A 16,734-nucleotide genomic window follows, 5' to 3' on the forward strand; every position below is an offset into this window, starting at 1 on the left:
CGATTTCCTTGAGAAAAGTAATTATAAAGGGAAGCGAGTGATAGATATATGTAGCATGTGTAGATGTTTGAGCTCTCATGAGTTTGTAATATTTTAGAAGACTTTTGTAGGAATATAACTAGACTGTGGGAGTTTATGCAAATTCATGTTTTCATAAGGACACTTAAAGAAATTATTATTTTCGTTATTTTATATGTACATACATTTTCTTACATTATGTGTGTAAATATTTTGTAGTTTGTTGCACAAAATTTACAATCTACATACAATATATAATTGTAAAAACATTTACAATTAGAATATTTTAGCAAATTATAGTAATTCATATTGTTATTAATGTTTTAATCATATGCATTAGTTAAACGTATCCATATTATTTTAAAAATATTGCAATTATATTCGAACACTACAGAAGATCACATCTTTTCAAATATCTTATTAAGATTAATATTAGTCAGAAACAATAATTTTGAAAGAAAAAAAAAAACGATTCCTTAAAAAAATTTTCTAGAATCTTCTTCATTCTTGTATCCTAATTATTCTCAGTTGATGTTCAGACAATTGAGATTTTATTTCTAACTCTGATTTAATTATCATTTAAACTTTCATATCTTCTGAGACGTAAATTTCTATATTGTAATTAAATCTAGTACACTTACTTTACTGCTCCTTTTTGGTACCTCTTTTGGAACAATTTAACTAATTCAGGCTATGAAGTTTCATTTAAAATTCTGAATGAAAGTCAAGCTGGAAACTACTTGTTTTAAGCAGAAATTTCATGAAGTACTGCAAAGTACGTAAGTACTCATTGCTGAATCCGCTCATTTCATTCAAGGAGAACTGAAGGCGAGAAAACTCGTGACCCATGTTTTACGTTTGGATTATTTAGCACAAGAATTCTTGTGATTCACTCTCTAATTGTAACTGTTAGAAGAGGATCATTGAAAGCAAGAACTTTAGCGCTTTGGACACCGTCACCTTTTAACTTTAATATATCTACGCTTTGAAGAAATAAGTATTGAGGAACACAGAAAATGTTGCAGATATTTCTTATAAAAAAGAATAATTCTTGGTGTAAAAACGAACGAAAGACATAATATAAAGTATAACTAAAAACATAAGCTCTAGTACTCTATGAGTCTTCGTTTTTGAATATTTCGAGTCTGAACATTTTTAAAAAATGTTCAGTTACCAACTTTTATTAAACTGTATTAGGTAAACATCCTTATTTATATTGAGAAACTCAAATTGAAGAATGAAAAATAATTTTCAAAGTTCCACTTTTTAATGATCTAGTTTCTTGAACTGCAAAATTTTATTTTTATTGATTGTAAATAGATATGAAATATTAAGTACTAAAGTATATTTATCACTTCACTTTTAATCTAATTCTTCTAAATTTTGATGGTAATTAATTTATACTCTTATTTGTAGCTGCGTCAGGGACTGCATTTAGTAAATAATACTTCTTATTAATTTCAATTTTACAAATGTTTTCAGAACTGATAATTCTTGCTCTTATTAGATGTTAAAAGTAACAGAAAGCAGATGATCTTATCATCTGTAGAAGCAATTGCAGAAGCTCGTGCATTTGCAAATTGCTACATGTATACACAAATAAAAATCTTTGCTCGATCAAGACATGTATGTAGATAAAATTAATTATTGATCATCTGAAACATTTTCTGAGATAACCAGCAGATAATATACTGTGTCCTACTCTGGCTACTTTAGTTACTTCTTTCGTACTTTTTTTACGACAATCGTAAAACTGCACAGAAAACATGCAGCAATCAATTTTTATTTGGCATTGATAAAGAATTAATAATCACTCTGACTGCTGTATTATACTCGTTAGACATTTTATGGCACGTGCAAAGCACAGTGTCTCAGGGATAAGGTGATAATTTTTGCCCTGGTTAATCTGATATAGAATCAGTTTTACGATTTCTTTTTGTTTACTTAGCATGTGGGAACCGGCACCAAGTGCTTGACTGACAATGAGAAAGATAAAGATATGAACAATCATTGAAAACAGGAAAATGTAAATGTAATGTTTTCCTTAGATTTCGTTGATGAAAATAATACCAAGCATCACATAATTTCGTGAACAGATAAATTGTTGAATTTTTTTACGATTTTTGTCCTGCTGAAGTTTGACATACACTCTTTTAAATAATATAGTTCCTACAAATGTTGAGAAAATGTTAAATTTTATGAATGTTTATGCTACAAGAATATTCAATAATTGGTGATAATAGTAATCGATAATTCAGTAACGAATTTGGGTTATTTTAATCTGACAAATGCAAGGAATTCGAAAAATTTATAATTTCACTTTTGAACAGATTTGTATTGAATTAATTTATTTGTTCATTTTATAGTGCTTCTACTAATTTTTGTTAAACATTCCTATCATTTGTAATCTACAATATTGTGTAAGTGTACGAAACTGTCACCTACTTATCACGTATTTTGCAAAAAATAACCTGCATAGAATGAGTCACTTCTTTTATATCTCTGAAAATCAGAAGATAAATTGGAAATAAATTCCATTTCAGTATGCACATGCATAAACAAAAAACGTCATTATACCAAAGAAATAACGATAATAACTGTTGTGGAAGATTGCTAACATGCACTTAATTTCTAATTATTGTCAATCCTCTGTCTGCAACCTTATTTTTACTGACACCATCTGCAAACTTGATCCTCTAAACTCTAAGTTAACGCAGTTTCTTTATGCTTTTATATTTCAAGAAGTCCACAGTATTCTTAAATTCTCTTCAAAGTTTCTAGAATACCCCCCAATAACTTTTATTCTCACATGTTACTTATGGTCGTAGATCCTACTGATTACAGATCATGGAAAAAATTCAAAAGCAAAAATGATGTAGATCCTAAACAACCTATCTATGCATGGACCAAAACTTTGGCATCCAATATTTCTACTCTATTTCATATTCCTCCTTTCGCCTCTTTTAGTAACTAAAAAGACAGGAATTTATCGAGTTCTATCATTGTCAGAAATGATGAACGAGAAAGTGTTTCCAATCATCCAGCAGGATGTCTCTAAACCCTAAACTTCGTGACCTGCATCGCGGCAGTGTCGTAATCGGCTTCGTAACCATCTTCGAAAACAGTAGACGAAACATACACACGCTGTCATCGATCGCATTCTCGAATAATTATCAGCGGAGAAATCGATAAGCAATGTCTGGGAGACTCAACACGGCTCTTTATTTCGTGGCGCGCCGGGAGCCTCTGTTCCTTTCGTTTCAAAGACTCGAACACGTCGATGCCGCCGAAAGAATACACAGGACTCGGCAATGGCAGACCGCGTTGTCTCTCAGGAGAATACAGAGCCAGAGAAACAAGGGAAACGAGTGAGAGAATTCAGTCTGTTCGTTGAATTCTGTCTGAAAACTTTCTCTACTCGGCTGCTAATGCGTTTAACAACAGATTACGACATGGGTTCTAATGACTGCTGGCATGTCTGCGTTACTCCGGTACCATTCCAGTCTCTCCACTTCTCTTTTTGTCTTTCTTGCTCCGAGGTTCTTTCTATCCGTCTTCGTCTCTCCTGGTTTCACCCCTACTGCGTCAACGTCAATGCACAATACACGAGGTGCCTTCATGATTATCCGATGAGTTTTGCACGTAGACGAGAGCTGAAATTGGGATGGGCCTCCAGCAGGTCTGGACACTTTCATGTGGGATAACAGAAGTGAATGAGGGACAAATTATTAATTAAGGGAAAATGGAGAATAATTGAGGGAGTAAATAGCTATGAAAATAAATTTTGAAACTTTAATTCAGAAATCATGTGGATGTTATTTTATGAAAGAATCGTATTCTATTGGTTTGTTTGCTAAACACTGTAGATACTGTTTCAGCGTGAAAATTCCTCTTTTGTGAGGAATGACAATGAAAAATGAGAATAATAAAAAATTACATTGAAACTTGTAGATTTAATGCAAAAAATGTTTACACAGACCTCATTTTTAAAATATTTGTTCCATGAAGCACACATGAACTTGTTATTTTAAAAATATAGATGCCTACCAATTATATCTAGATAATTGACTTGATAATAATTATACAATTCTGGGAAATAGTACGGCAAAACTAAAATTAATAATAATAACAGAAGGAATTATTTAAAAATTTTATATTTCCAAATATTAAATTATTTTTAGTGATAGTACAAAACACTCTTAACCCATAAATAATAATGAAATGCAAAGAAATGGTACACTAGAATTAGTACACATACTGTAAAATTGACAAAATCGAAATCCAGATGCATCAATAATGGCAGAGTCTATGCTTTATTCTACACATTTCCATTAAGTATACAAAAGGTCAAATCGGCCGTGCATTTGTATGGAAGTGGAAGACACAGTGTTTTCTCGTTATAGGTTTATTGTTCACTAACGATGAGTTTACAGCAAGAATATGTTTCACATGTTGATGGGTCCCTTTGTGTTCTCGGAGACGTGAATAAAGCGAGCTACACTCTGAAACATATCTTATGGAAACTTGGTCAAGAAAAGGAGGAGGACAAAGAGGAAAAATAAAAGGCATACAATCTCGTAAGACATTTCAGAGTATGCAGCCTGCTTAAGAGTGCATGAATATAAAACTCGTCTGCTTTAAATAATTTCAAGATAGCGTGAATAGGAAATGGTAACAAAAAGTAGGAGATTTTCTTGAAATAAATCGTAGACACCAAAATGACGTAGACATATATGGATTGACGCCTGGTTATATCACAATTGCGAGGACATGTTGTCTAGATTTGTATATTTAGGTTTTGTACGTTCAAAGGGATACTAGAAATTAGTTTCCATTTGCAACAGTTGCAATAATATACATATAGTATGGGTAGCAGAACCTAAACCATCGATTTCTGCCCAGATAGATCCTTGAAACGTTGTGGTTGTAACGATAAGATTCAATTATTTGAGAAGTAAATTTCTGTTAGTTCTATTACACGTTACAAATAGGGTTGCCATCTAGGTGGAATTGGACCAGGTTGGCTGGAATTTTTACATTAACGTCGCTATTAATCTCGATTGGCCTACCAGAAAGCTGGAATTTTGTACCTTATGATAATTAAAAGAAAAGTTAAAGGATTTGGAACCCTTATCCTATTTTGAGGTAGGCTAGAAACTTCTCGTTTATAAGATGGCAACCCTAGCAAATGTTTCAAGTCAAAAGTTAGCTATAGTACAGGCTACCTTACATGTTACTTTACTAGTGATATAATATTTTTTTTTTGTTATTTTTATTTATTTTTAGTATAACATAAATTGTAGAAAATGGAATCTTGTTTAACCTGATTTAGTTGAAATGTGGAAAACTGTCAGAGTTCATGCTTAGAAAATGCAAAATAAGGTTCATTTATGTGACACTATTTTCCGCATTCAAACTAAACAAAATTCCATTCCCCAGATTTTACATTGCAAAAACAAAGATACAAGAAATACAAATGTCAAAAAGTTACTCATTGTCAGTTTCTAAATAGGAAAGTGACTCATGGACCATCCTTTATTCCAACGTCCAAAGAACAAATGAATAAGCGTACCTATTTAACAGTCCCAACATACCTCTTTTCTTCTTTGCTTAAATAACTACAATTTGTTTCGCTAATGTTGCTTCAGTAATACTTGAAGAAAATTAAATATGCAACGTGTTGCAACATTTAGTCAACAGATGCAGGTAACGATAAAGAGCTATTGTAAGTGTTATCAAACATATGCGCACATAAACTCATTTTTTATTTTGATGCACTTGTCTCCCAAAAATATTCTCCATCTTCATGAGACTTCCTGCATGAACACTTATAACTAGATTTTTGCCATTGCACTTTTTTGCCATTTGTACATTTAAACTGATGAATTCGAAACTAACACATGCTGTCAAAATGTCAAACCATGTGACTGGTTAATTCTCGTTCTAAATTCACCAGAAAAGCTTTCTCTAAAATCGCTGATCTTACTACTCATGCTTCTTGGAAGACTCGTTAATTCAAAAAAAAACAGAGCCTAACTGTTTTTCCTGGTGCCAACGCAGCTTATTAGGAAACGATGGTTTAACAATCGTGACGTAAAGACAGTAAAGAATCGACTGAATTTTAATTTACAGTATGTACACAAATGTGAGACCACAGGTCTGTAAGCAAACTTTGTTGGAACTCCTACGATATTGATCACTCAGATTGGCGTTTCGTTCGCGGTCGTGTATTTTTAGCGGGTGTTTCGTATCCTATAAACGTGGACCGAGTGCCAAATATTTTTCCTTGTTTTCGTGTCTGGGCTCATTCAGTACATCCCCAGGATCTAATTACTCGCATGGCCCACCGCGCAAAGTAGCTCCTAGGACCATTGTTATCGTTATCGCTGCACCAATCGCCAAGTCGCGTCGTTCTAGTCGGGATCCTTCGCAGAGGTCAGGTTCCAAGCTAAAGACGCGGCAGATCACGACGACCCATCGCTATGACATCTGGCAGAGTCCATCTGTTCTGTTTCTGTCGCCGTCAGTGTCTCTCATCGTTGATAATCTTGTGTCTTTGAGTCTGCGAAGGTCAAGGAAAATTTATCATCCCTCTTCCTGTGTTATTTAATGGCAGGAAAAATATCTCTTTTAGAGCTTGCTGGTATTTTTGTCGAGAGATACAGTCGTAACTTGACACAGTAATATCATTTCGCGAGTGTATAGATACTATTGCTTTGGCGAAGATTGAGAGAGTGGGTTCATTATGAGGACATGTCGTCTTCGGTATTCTTGAGCACAAGAATTTCGTTGCTGCAGAATTATTGCAGCTGTTTAGCATCTGTCATCGTAAGCAGGAAAAACTGCAAATTCCGATCGGGGCATGGAACCCTTGGAGTTCCCTCTGGCACTCTCGTCAGTAGTGACAGACCTATTCGAAACCCCCTGGACAGGCTCATATCAGGTCTCTAGCAGCTTCTGAAGTCTTGAGGTGAGTCCCAGTTCATGGGACTAACATTGTTTTCTCTAGTACATTTTGTTTATATTAAAGGGAAGGTGGAGTAGTAATAAATTTAATTATTGCTTTGTTTCTCCCGTCTTAAATGACAATGACTGAAGAAGATTTGGTGGAAGAGAAAACAGAGTTACATAAGAATTCGAACGAATCTTGAAAATCTTCAGATATGCCACAGTTCTAGGTCTTTAAACTAAAATAGTGATTCCATCGCAAAGATATGTTCAGTCCTGTGAAAAGAACTGAACTATATAATTTGTAAGCAACAATAAACACCATAGCAAAATTGTATCTGAGACTCAAAGCGACCCAAGTCCTGTTTTGTTATTTTTCAGGAGAGCGGTAAAATATATGAGATGGTCCATTTCTTAACATAATATTTCAAGTAGTTCATACTATTTAATGTCTTTCGCTTATAACGTAATTTTACTAGATTCCTGATATTCTAATAAAATAAAGAGAAAGCAATAAGATTCTGTATAAAACACAATTTTGAAGAAAAGTGGACTTAGATTAGCCTGGCTCTTAGGCAGATTAATCTTTAAAAAAATCGTGTGACAAAGAAATGGTAATCAGTATTTGATTGTTATTTGTCAAATCTTCTTATAAAATCCTTAAATATAGTGACCTAAAAAGAGGGAACAGATTTTCCTTTTCCTTCGTCTGCTGTTCTCTCCCACACTGACCACCACTTCTTCAGACCCAACACCCTTTGATGCTGCAGCCCTTCCTTGGTATATGTACATACATATACCAAGCATCCTTTACTTTTTCAGCCACGTTTTAGGTAGATCTCTTGCAGAGTGTATCGAATAGACAATTGATGTCCTGCTGATGAGAACATAGGAAGCAGGGCCTGCTGCACCAAAGAGTACTGGGCCTGAAGTGGTGGTGGGTATGAGAGGAAATAGCAGACTGATGGAAAGAGAAAATTCATCCCCTGTCTTAGAACGACCCAATTTTAGTTCTTCAACTTTATTGTCTGTTACTATATGTATAGAGTGGCAATATCTTGCGCAGACAAAAGTGTTTCCATTATTGTCTAGCGATCGCTACGGTTTATTATTCGGAGACCTCTGTTTATACTTCACTTGTCAGGACTTAAAATTTCTGCACATTGTTTGTCCACGCACAGTTTATACGTCATGAAAAAATGATTACCCATTAACCTCTTTATGAAGGAACATGAACAGTCTGAATTAGGAATAAGGTGACGAAAAGAGTTTATACAAATATTTCGTTTGTTCCACCTTGTTAATTACGAGTGACAGGCGATTTTTTATTTGCACATGCACAATTCGTGTTGTATGTACGAGTTATTTAATTATGGCATGGCATGGATCGTTCGAACGTTGTGTAATCAAGCGCCGTTTAGCCATTCGGTTGCTTTGGTGTTGAAACAGCGAATGCATTTACGCGCCAAGACGTTGATTAAAACAATTGATGTTTTTCTGATAATCGATCGATTGTACATGCAGCAAAGAATTATCATAAAACTTTATGGATCAGAGATGAAAAATTCAATTCTTCCTTTTTCCTGTGAATTGTTATAAGTTTTCAATGCTTCTAGGAAAATATGTTTCTTAAGATTTACATTGTCATGGTTTGGTATTATTTTGTGATATTAATTGTTTATTATTCTTCTTCATTATTTTCCTTCATTCTTGATACATAATTTAATGTTTGTTTAATACGGGTCACCAGTTTGTATCACTACTTTATATTCAGATTCTATCATTAAGAGTCCAGACAGTGATTAATGAGGGAAGGCATAATATCGCGCCTGAGTCATCAATTTGGCTTAAATTTTTTGTATACTTAGTCTATATTACTCATAAATATGTATTACACACATATTTTAAGATTTCGTTAGAATTTTGAAAATTTTGAAAATAACCAATTTTTCAATTCTGCGCCTCATTTTTTTTATTTCAAATTGAGTTAGCTCTTAATTTCTTATCATATGAGTTCAGAAAGAATATAAAAACAACAAAATTTTAAATTTACAGTTAATTTTCATTTAATATTTTCAATTATCTGTCTACATACATAATATTCTACTACTACAAGTTATAATTACCAGTTACATGCAAAATTTAAGCACAATTGGAGATCATAATTTGTGAGCCTCCCTTGTCATACATTTTACTATTAGAGTATACTGTTTGGATGTCGAACATTCTATTGATATTTAGATAGTTGAGGTTGTACGTGTATCTGATAATGTAAACATTAGCTATAAACAATAACCCAGGTTAGATTATTTCGATACAAGATATAATTATTTGATGAAATGATTATGATGATAACAAATTATTTGTTATTTTATGATTTTATTTTTAAATGCACTGTTTTCATTATATCGTTTATTGATGTTTTATATACAAATAAAAAGGATGCAAGCAATTGAAACAAATATTTTATAAAATACAGATATTGTATTCGATACAGTTTTTATTAAACTTCTGTTTTTCCTCAACGTTTTTGTAAAATTCTTCGCTGAAATTCCAAATGTTCAGTTCTGTGAATTATACAAAATCTAGAGCAACGAATATTTTTGTTGTTCTGTCCAGTCGACGTATCATTCTGCATTTTATCGAAAATGGTGATTAGAAAGGAAACAATGAGCAAAAAACTCGACAAGCAAGATTTTATCGCGGTTGTTATCCTATAATTGAAAGGTAAAAAGAAATTAGACCCTGCACTTGCATGTATACTTCAGATTGCAATCTGTAATAGAAAGTTTACATTACAAACAAACATTGTTCAGTTTTTAACTATATTGCAAATTAAAATAGTTACATTTATAATTCTGTACATTATTCCATTAACTCCAAGGTTTTCCAATAGTCCATGCCAAGGAAACCAGACAGCAGGTGCTTTTAAGCAAAAGTATTTCATTATACTTCAAATGACATATAATAAATTGTTTGTTATATTATAGGTATTTATAAGGCTCGCTGCAGACGAGCATTTTTCTCTGCAGTGCGTTGTGGCAAGGACAATTCCTAATTTTCAATTGTAGAAAACAAGGAGACATACGAACGTGGCAACATGGTTGCACTTTGCGTATTTTCGAAAGGACGTAGATCCTGTTTCGCTGCTTTGCGTGAATTTGCCACTGCAACTTGCCACAATCGCCAAGTTGCCTTTCCTTGTTTTCCACAATTGAGAATTTTGAATTGCCCTTGCTGCAACGCGCTGCGGCAAAGAAACGCTCGTCTGCAGCGGGCCTAGTGTTCCAATTGTTTACATTAATTAAAATTCTTCGAACACTAACACAGACAAACTACAACTTTCGAAATTGCTCGAATTTGCTGCAGGCAGTGGAAATGTTCGAATATTCCACTCGATTACTCAAATATGTAGCTACACTTCAGTGGCACGTGTATCCACGTGGCAGCTGAGTCTTTCACTTTGCGTCTCGTTTACACGAGTCTTTCTTGCACGCGTTGAATAAACAGAGTTCCTCGCTTATTTTTGCAGAAACAGAAATTCATGTCTTACTATATGGATATTTTAAATTTTATATCATTCTACATCTTCCAGTTCTTCATTTCTTCTAACCGTATTTCTTATATTTGAATCACTAGTCCAGCTACTACTTTGCATTTTATTTTACTTTGATTGTAATTATAATATAGTATAATAGACAAAGAATCTTTTTTAGTGCAGGAAGCAGAAAATTATGGACACTTGAAATCAAAGTCTAATTTTTAAAAATTCATGCATTTGCTCTAAACATGTCAGTATTGGTATCACAAATATATGTCTAAATATAGGCCTGCTTATTTGACACCTGCTTCAAATAAACTAATTAACTCCAGTTACTGGACCTTACAGTGGTCAGAAGCTGGAAATTACAAATATATAATACTGGTTGTCAAAGTGTTAAAAAATGTTGAAGATCCACAGCCAGCAGCAGAAATTGTTATTCAGATAATTTTGAATGAGTCTGTGCAACTCGTATGTCTGTAAAGGTTCAAATTTATTTGAACAGCTGTTTTTCAGTAATCTTTATCGTAAAAATAATGAGAGGAAATAATTCTTGTCTTTACCCATTAGTCGTCCTTTCCATTCATTATTTATAAATACAAGCAGCACTCGAGGTGGCTACATTAGTAAAACGTGACGTCGATAATTTAAATAGAAAATATCTGTATATGTTTCTATGTACATACCAATTAGTGTAATAAGCATTACAGTAAGTATTTTAATATAAGACGATTGATACAAGTATTTGATCTACTCGTGGAAACCTTCCACACATCGTAATCGTTCGATCATTTTATCGTGTAAGTGAATCGTTTGTTTGTTATCTTAACCGAGGTTTGTTGACATGGATTGAGTTTACGTTTAACACACTCGATTTAATATTGTTCGCGATACCCAGTTTCTTCTGACAAATACAGATAAGAGTAAATATTAATGATTTATCGGTAGAATTCGCGCATGTACAGGGGACAAAATTTGTCGAAGGCCTTGATAAGCCATACTTTGTTTAATCGAATATTGAATGGCGTGAATGACGTCACTTATTTATGAAAGTCTTTGAGAAACTATCTTCAGATCACTATAAACGAAGTCATATTTTACTTTATTTTATTGAGTTATTATGTACAAAACAAGCCATAGATAAACAGTGAGAACAAAATAGTGTACAAACAAAGTTGTGCAAGTACAAAGCTAGATCAACAGAAAAAAACTTTTTAATTTTATTCCACCATTTTTTAATTAGAAAATTTTCACTATATTTAAAAATAATTAAAATAATATTAATTTGCTTTGTTATAAGTTATAGTTATAATATAATGATATGCATTATGTGAGTTATAATGACGTGCTTTTTGCACTATTTAACGTCGTTTATCAAGTTCATGGACTCACGAGTGAACACTGTACTATTAAAACACTAATAGTATCTTTATACTATCACATTTTCCATAATTTTTTAGTATTTTCAATAGCGTTTTGTTAACATATTAAGAATTCTTCAATTGTTAAAAAATTGACAACCAATATTTAGACTATTTATAGTATCTTCTGACTCATAGAAGGCCAAAGTATATTTGTTATTTTCATCAACAGTGATATCAGTTAGCACTGCACTCGTTGAAGGTTCATCAATATTCTCTTATCTTGCGATTTTTCAATTGTTAATCACTTTTCTATCAGAGAAAATTCTCTTGACCATCTTGCACTGCTCACTATGTATACAGAATGTTTCTTTTATCTTGCACATTTTAATATGTTCGTTGTTTTTGCTGATACGAAAAAATGTGCCAGGACAAATTTGTTTGGTTCTAATCTAAGAATATTGTGAACTATGTCTTTTTCTTTCAAGATCATTTTTTCCGAGTTTTGAAGGTCAATGGACACCATTTTGAACCTTCATTGTAGAGTAAATTTAAAATAATTAAAATAACAATAAAATAATAGAATTTCTTGCTTAGAGAAAACAAAAAATGTAGAATTTTTCTACATTTTTAATTTAAAGGTCATACTTTCATAATTCCTTGCATTTTTCTTGATGTGTACTATAAAATTGTATCATAAAAAATACATGTTAACGTGCAAATAAAATGATAATGATCTTCATAATTCAGAAAAAAAACATGGATTATAATATTCTCAGCTTTGAATCCAACAAAACTGCTCCGACACATTTTTTCGCATCACCAGAAATATCGAAGCTATAAGAAGTACAAGATAAAAGAAGCACTCTGTATGAATGATAGTTATTACATTTAGAATTTAATCTAGAAATAAAAATTTATGGTCCTTTAATTCTGAGTCTTTAATTGATTAATTAGAATTTTAATATTAAGAGTTGAAATGAAAAACAAAATCTGTAATAGTTGGAAAAAAGCTAGAAAATTTCAGAAATTCTAAGGCTAATGTATGATACAATAATAGACATTGCATATGAGTTAAAATGCAAACAGGATATATAAAAAAGAAGGTAAAGTTATTATATTCTTAGATAGCCTAATTATAATAATTGTTCAGTATACCTGGTTTAAATTAAACTATAATAATCAAATTAACACCTTGGTCGTCACGCAACTGTTTTTCGTTGTTCACAGCTTCTCGTTTATGTAAATGTATATTATTAAACACAAGCATAATGCATAATTCAGTCATGCTCTTATTATTTTTCATTATACTCATTAATAAAAGTATTATTACTTACAAGTATTTAAAAAAAGACACTTTTTGAGGAAAAAACAGATAAATTTATTTTAAAAATTGAAGACTAAAAAATTAAGGGATTTTGCTATATTTTTGTGAAAATTGAGTTTCGTTAGTGAATGAAGCTGTATGTTGTTTTTTCACATTTTCATTTAGAATCTTATTTAACGTAGCCTTACTACAGAGTAGAGAAACGAGAAGACGATCAAGAATAAATAAAATAAAATTGTATAGTTTTTAGCATATGATTACCTAAAAACTGTACTGAGACACGCTAAGATTGATTTCAGTATTTATAATTAGATAAAGCTAGCACCACGAAATTGCATGAGGTGATAAGTATACCTTTAACACATATGCTGCATACCACAACCATAAAACCAGTTTGAAGTATTTAAATTGTAAGTTGGATTGACTAGATTCATGTGAAAATAAAACGACGATATATACAAAATATTGAAACCTTAAATTATTAACATATTACGAAATATATAATCTAAGTTTCATGTCAGTCTCAAAATACAGGAATCGAAAGTTATAAAACTCAGTCGAACATCATTTATGCTAATATAGAGTATCAGAAATTGTAAGGGGTGATTTTACATGTTAAAATAAAACGAAATTGCGTTTCAAATTTTATTTTCGAATTATTAATTACTGAGCAAACGTCTGAAATGCGTACAAAATGTGTCTGTCCTCCTGGGACTTCTTCTACTGACGTCACTGTGTTTTTCCTGGCTGCTGCACACCCACAGTAGAATAAGTCAGACACATTTCACTTTTGAGCCACTCTGCAACCACTATAAGGTCATTCCATGCAAAATCAGACACATTCTGAAGTAACATATATTATAGTCTTTAGCGATGCTTAAACGTATCGTAAAGAGTTTTCCAACATTTTTTAAATTATGAATTTTACAGCTGCTTGAAGTGAAGAGCTAATTTTTTTCAAAAATTCATACCTCTTGAACCAATAAATGCATGAGGATCAACTGCTACGTGTTTATGGTGAAGACATTAAAGTATTGAATAAAAATAATTTCAGTTAAAAAAAATAGTTTTTAATTATTTTTCTTGTAATCGTTCTAAACAAATAGAGGTTTTTTGTAGTAGGCACGAATCTAAAAATCTGAAAGAAATATAGAAATATAGAAATTAATATAGCTTCATTTGTCCTATTTACGGATTGCTTTTCAAAAATACGAACATTTTAAAATTGACTCTATGAAAATTCTTTGCAGTTAATGTTGCATTTACTTTAAGCAGCTGTGAAATCCATAATTTAAAAAATTTTTAGAAACTCTTGAAGATACGTTTAAACATCGCTATAAACTAGAACATATCGAAATTTGGACAAGATCTAAGATGTTACTCCAAGAAAGTGTCCAATTTCGCATGCAATGATCCAACTCTGAAAATTTAAAGATTCAGAAGATTTCTGTTTCAATTTAGAGAATCGTCCCTTAAAATCTCTGACACTATTATCGAATCTGTTGTCGAATTATACTGAACATCATACGTACCTTCCATATGAAACTGTCACAGGTAATAAATGTTCAATTTTTATAGAATTTCACAGAGTACTTACATGTATTTCAACACACAAATTTACTACCATTTTAAATTCTAACTAATAGAGTTTTCAGTGATCATACAGATATAAATTTTCTTGCACTTTTTTCCTCATTTCATGTTTCCAACTTGCGATTCCTATCTCACAGTACCCCGATACCTGAAATACTTCTTCAAAACCTTAAACTTCGACGTTCGGGGAATCAAAGTCGCTTGAAGCAAACATTCAGATACATTTTGTCCTACTTTGAATGCGGATTTATTACGTAAACGTCCATCAAAATCATTGCTGCTAAGCTTGATCCTCCTTTCGATGAAGGCAACATGGGTTCCACTGTGCAGTCGGTTGTCACGCTATTCGTATCGCTGCGCGCAGGCTATCGAGGCCAAAATAACCTTTAATATTTTAAGCAGCCTTGCGATATGATCGAACCTCCCGCGCAACCACTGAAAAACTGAGAAACGAGCGGAAGAACTCGCCAAGCGCGTCACAGTCTTTCCTAGAAGTCACATTCAGGCTTCGTGAGACTAGGAATGTCGCGTGCAAGGGGCCACGAGAATTGTGTGTAAATTTACGTCTTGGCAATGGGGTCGATTAAAAGTTTCTATGTGTACCTACAGCTGTTGATCGGCGATCGGTAAACTTACAATCGCCTCAAGCGTTCATAAAACACGCTCTCACGTCGCTGACTGCAATTCTGACGAAGGACTGGACTGGACGCGATATTGTGCCCAGGTTGCCATGTTAAGGTGGATCCACACTTGCAGAAAGAATAGTGGCAAGAGGTTTGATGGGCACAGTGCTGTCAGAGCCTTTTTTGATGATATGGTGGTAGAGGGAAAGATTGAATTATTGTCACTTTAACACGTTGACTGCCATGTCACTCATATATGAGTGACATTTTTTACATGCTTGTGAGTAATGATAACTTACACTTTGAGTGATACTAATAGGAAGGATTTCTGCGAAAGTTCGTAAAACAAGTTAGTGAATATGAAAATGAATTAAAAACAATCTCTTTTCAAGTTGGTATCACTAACAAAGTCATTGAATTTTTAGCAAAATTAATGTTAAAGATTGACTCTGATATTAGATATTACACAGTTTTTTTTATGTCGATCTAAAACATACTTCTGTCTTGTTTTGTAATATTATTTTATACGAGTTTATTAATTTCATATTATTATTTACGAGTTTATTAATTTATTGAAAATATTGGGAGAACTATTATCTACTATCACCTGCGATGGCATGCTATTGTCATCAGAATAATTGCAAGTTTCTTCTGACGTTGGCTGTGACTGTAGCTTACATACTTGGCACGAGAACAAAAGGGAGTACAATACTCCCAGACTATAACACCTTGTCACTAACTAACAAAAAACTTATGAAGCATGAGGGTCACCTTTCTGAAGCCAATTCTTGCTTTAGCATATCGTTTTTGCCTTGTCCACGCAGAGAATGACAAGAAAATAATAAAATAGACGAGAAAAATTAAAGAAAGATGTTGAGGTTAACTCTGAGATCATATCGAGGGATTATTCTGCGTGGACAGGTCAAGTGTAACCAGCACAAAATAAAGTTGCGTGTTTTATTGCAATGAACGTGCTAGACACAATTATCAATGCTACTTATCAAACTACCTTAAGTCAGTCAATGTGAGAATTGATTAATTAACAATTTCGACTAATTAAAGTTCAGAACTTTAGCTTAAGCTCTAAATGTTTGAAATGGTAGCACTGAATTCTAATATCGGCCGATGTAGCACAATAAACAGTTTTACCTCAATATAGCAACGTAATTCATTATCTGTAATGAGGTCATAGATTGCAATAGACACGCTTCTGAAGTTAACTCACGTGACTGAAAGGAAATTAGAGTAATCCCATGAAAGGAAATAGAGATACTGGAGACACTGATGAGTTTATAGTGTTGTTCAGCATCGTGGTTGTACCAC

The 16,734-nt window shown here is 32.8% G+C and overlaps 1 protein-coding gene across 1 annotated transcript in view; it reads left to right on the top strand.

Moving 5' to 3' along the window:
- Nucleotides 1-16,734, top strand: part of LOC143186748 (UBA-like domain-containing protein 2) — a 77,047-nt gene that overhangs the window by 9,559 nt on the left and 50,754 nt on the right. The gene's annotated exons all lie outside the window — the stretch shown is intronic.

The sequence above is a fragment of the Calliopsis andreniformis genome, unplaced genomic scaffold (genome assembly GCF_051401765.1).
Source record: "Calliopsis andreniformis isolate RMS-2024a unplaced genomic scaffold, iyCalAndr_principal scaffold0022, whole genome shotgun sequence".
In the NCBI taxonomy this organism is placed as follows: domain Eukaryota; kingdom Metazoa; phylum Arthropoda; class Insecta; order Hymenoptera; family Andrenidae; genus Calliopsis; species Calliopsis andreniformis.